Raw genomic sequence first — 4,460 nt, forward strand, 5'->3', positions numbered from 1 at the left:
AGAGCCGCCCGCCTCCCGACCGCCCTCCGCCTTCCCGACCGCCCTCCCTCGCCGACCGCCACCCCCGGCCCGGGCCCGGCCACCCCGCGGCCCCGTCTGCCCGGGAGCGCCGCGCCGTGCCGTGCCGTCGCGGCGCGGGGGTGGCTGCTGACCCCCGGCGGGGGACGGGGCGGGTGCGCCCGGGCTGCGGTACCTGCGCCCCCAGCCCCAGCGCCCCTTCGCCCGGCCCTTCTGGAGGGGGCTGCGGGCAGCCCCGGGGGTGCCCCCGAGCTCGGGCCGCCCCCGCCGCAGGAGCTCGTCCCTCGCACACCGGCGTGGAGCCTCCTGCCGTGCCGTGCCGGGGCGCCAGGCTGCCGTGTCACTTCACAGCCCCAGGCGACAGCGGCACCCCAGCCAGGCAGGGTGAGCTCACGCCCACGGTGCTGCAGCCACAGCAGCAGCAAATCACAGGGCAACCAAGAGCCCACACCTGTCCTCAGGTGCAGGCAACCAAGAGCCCCGTCCCCTCTGCCCAGCCACCCTCTCCACCAGCAGCGGGGAGCTCGGGGGGAGGCAGCCCCCAAAAACACTGCCATGGGGCACACACCCCATGCGCCTACCAGACCGTGCCGAGGTAACTGTGCTCCTTGAGCCATTTCTCCATGGGAGCAATATAACGAGAACTCGGCCTGACGAGGAGTTAATGATACTACACTTAAGAGTGGGGATCCAAAGGTTCTTCATCTCCTATCCCGTGCTCAGGCTGTTACAACTTGAAGCTACAGAGAACTTTTAAGTTCTCTCATCCATCACTGTCCAGGACTACCAAGCAGGCCTGAATGGGAATTTTTGTTAAATACTCTTACTACAGAAATAAACCAAAATATAAAATCAAACTGTAAAATATCACAGGATCTGTCATGGGCAAGGACAGTGGAGAACTTGTATTTGTTCCCACTGACACACAGCCTTGAGCTGTACTACTTCTAGCTCTCCAAGGTAATTACTTAGAAATTAAAATCCTCAAACTTGTTACAGTTTTTGCTTGCATTAGTATCTTGTATACTGTGGATACAATTTGCCTCTCCCTAATCCATCACTGAGGTAATACAGGCCAGCTAAATCCATTCTTTCAAAGAGTAGCCCAAGTCACACACGTAAACAGCTAAAAGCACTGTGCAATGTCCTTCTTTCTCAAAAAGCTTGTTCAATTTTGGCATCTTATCATATGAGCAGAAATGGTCAATTTGGTCTGATTGAGACCTATAAATTCCCAGAAATCCTTTTTTTAAGACAACAATAAAATACAAAAACATCTCAAAATACATTATTGCCAATTAAAGTTCAGAAGGAAAGAGTTTATTTTATGTTTCCCTGCCCAGAAATAAATTGAGATCTCAAACTACAAAGAGCTTGCACCGTTTTGTCCTTTCCTAGCCAGATTTCTTCACCCATCCCTTCTGAAATGGGGGCCAATTCTGTTTGAAAAGAAGCAATGGCATCAGTACTTCAAGACTGCAGTGTGGGAGGTAGAAGCTAACACACCATTATCAGGTAGATCGAGCCAAAGAGAAGAACAGAAAAATCCCAAGACAGATGTTTATGTGTGCTTGTAAAAATGTGGTTAGAGTAAGGAAGGAAAACACAGGCCCATAGAGTGCCTCCTGGGAAAAGCAGTGGTCTGCCAAAAGGAGGGAGAGTGACGTTTCAATTGCTACAGAGATGGGGAAAGGAGAGGAAGGAATAGTGTTAGGAAAGCAAATATATACATTTGCATCTCTCTTTTCAGACAACAGGTATAGAAGAGTGCTCCTGTAGGTGTACAGCTTGAAGAGCAAAAATTTAGCAAAACAGCAGGCACGTTAAGAGTCGACATTAGCAGGACAGATATGTCTGCAGCTCAGCCCTGTACACATTTGTGTGCTCCTGATACAAGAATAACTGAGGAATAGGGTGATTTTGTGGGGTTATGGCTAAGTAGGATGGTGACTTCAGAAGGTGTTGGAGGAGTGAAAACTGGCAGTGACACCAGCAGCACTGTTTTTCATACTGGGGAGTATGAAAAAGCCACTGCTTTTGCATATGTAAAAATATGTTTAAAAAGTATGAAAGCCACAGCAGGGAGCCAACTCTTCACAGGTCATACACCTGAGCCGGAGCTGTAGGAAGGGAGAGGAAGGATTAATGTCATCTTCATCAGGGCAGTGGCTTTTCCTCTCATCAATGGTTTGCCAATCAACAATATGGAGCTGGGCTTGATGGAGTCCCTTATATGACGGAAAACAAAAGCTGTAGGTGCAGGAGTCACATGGGAGTGTTTCTTAGAGGCTCTGTTGCTCTGGCAGTTCAAAGGCTGCAAAGGACTGAAGAACTGAAGTAGTGCCATTGGCTTGGCTCACTGACCAGCATTTCTAAACGTGTTTTGGAGCCTGTGTGTGTTGTGAAACCCTGGACTCCTGGATACTCCGAGAATCATGAAGATAAATACTCTTTTGGCCTCAGGTTTCAACCTCAATGACGGAATTGGCATTCCCCACTCATGTTCAATGGGTTTAAATTCAGAAGCACTGGTTCAATACATATGCAGATAAAAAGACAGTCTCCACTTCCATGTGATATAATTTCAATCCACCCATTGATTACCAAACTCCAAACAGTGGGAGGAAAATGTAAAAAAACCTCTGCTGGATGGGGAAGCATGTTGCTGGTTGGCAAATGAAGTGTACAGTAACCAAATCCTCAAAGCCTCCTGCGACAAATCCACAAGCAAACTCAAGCGTTGCACTGATTTTTCACTAAAGACCAACTCCAGACAACCTTTCTGTAAATAAATAGGTAGGCATTTCAGTAGCAGCATCAAAGGTGGTAGAATGCAAATGAAAACAGTATCTCTTCCTCTTTTGTCATCTTTTCTTAAATTACTTGTGCAGCCTTCAGTGACAATTCCTATATACTTTTGTTCCTTTCTTCACAATTCTTGCTGCGAAACATTGGGAAACTTTTTTTTCTTTGTAAGTGACAACAGTCAATGTCATCTTTCCAGCTAATTACATGTAGTCAAATATCAATGATATAAAAGTCTTTATATTTAGAAGACGAAAGTAGTAAATCAAAGTAACTATAGGTGGAAATGGATAAAACAGGATCAGATTTGGGGCACCTCAGTAAAACAAAACTGTCAGTGAAAATCCTTCTGTTAAATGCCATGTTGTGTGGCCCGTAATCATTTGAGACAAAAAAGTCTTCTAAGGTCACAAGACATTGACAGTGAGCCCTACAGCACCCGTTTTCATGAAAGGTTAGAGTTACTGTCTTTCATTTCTTTGAAATTAGTAGTCCTTCAGGACCTCCTCCTCTGGAATTAGTGTTATCTCTGCCACCCCCAAGAAGCAACTTCTATCAAAGATCCAACTACACAAGATGAATGAGCTGTTCAATTGAAAAAGCAGATGAACAGGTTAAGGTAAGAACGGAGGTTTAGAGCAGAAGGGACTTATATCAGGCAATATTGTACTTTTTTTTTATGCATACATACTACTCTAAATATTATATGGCTGAGGAAAAAAAACTGAAATGAAGGCAAGTGATGAGTTTCAAGAGGCCAGTAAACAATACTGACAGGTGAGTTGAGCAGAGACGTGCTCTGTTCTGAAGCTAATGATAGGTAGACAGCAGAAACATGGAGATGAAAAACTGCGGTCTTGAAAGTGAGTCACCCCCTAAGAACACCAGCATTACTAATTCTTCATGTATTTTTAGTGGCATTATACAGTATTCTCATTATTAGGAAAATGAGGAATAATTTACACGTCTGTTTGGAGGTTGTTAACCTGGTTTTACAGCAGGTTTTCAAAGAGATGGTGATTTTAAGTCACATATAAGTGAAGGACAATTCTCAATATCATTTCATGAAACACTTAAGACTGACCAGGCAGATTTTACTTTATAAGTTAATTATACCTCATGTCTGGAACATAGAGGCGGAAAATGAGGTCAGTAATATGGAAGGTGATTATATACACAGTAAAATGGTAGTAAGTGCTCAATAAAGGATACCACCAATTCTTAAGTGTTTGAAGGCTCATATAAATTTAACAAATAAAGTTTTCTTAAAAGCATTATGTGACTGTTGTGTCCCCTTTCAGAATCAGGTATAGTTTCCGATTTAGCCAAGTCTTGGATTCATAGTGTTAAGATACAACTGTAAATTCCTACCCTAGCTAAAAACCAGATGTTTTATAAGAATACATGCGCTATCATATTGGTGTGCAGTTAGATAATGTAGGTACCTGAAGGTTTGCTTGATTCTTGAGGCAAGTGCATAAAATACATAATTCCAGTATCCTGGCATATTCAAAACACTCATTTTAAAATACGTTGAAACACTAAGTAAAAAAAGTATGGTTCAGCAGAATGTGCTGAACAGCTCATCCATGGCTTTGTCATTCAGAGAAGTGCCACTCTGACCTTCATGCCTCACC

The sequence above is a fragment of the Falco naumanni genome, chromosome 11 (assembly GCF_017639655.2).
Source record: "Falco naumanni isolate bFalNau1 chromosome 11, bFalNau1.pat, whole genome shotgun sequence".
NCBI lineage: Eukaryota > Metazoa > Chordata > Aves > Falconiformes > Falconidae > Falco > Falco naumanni.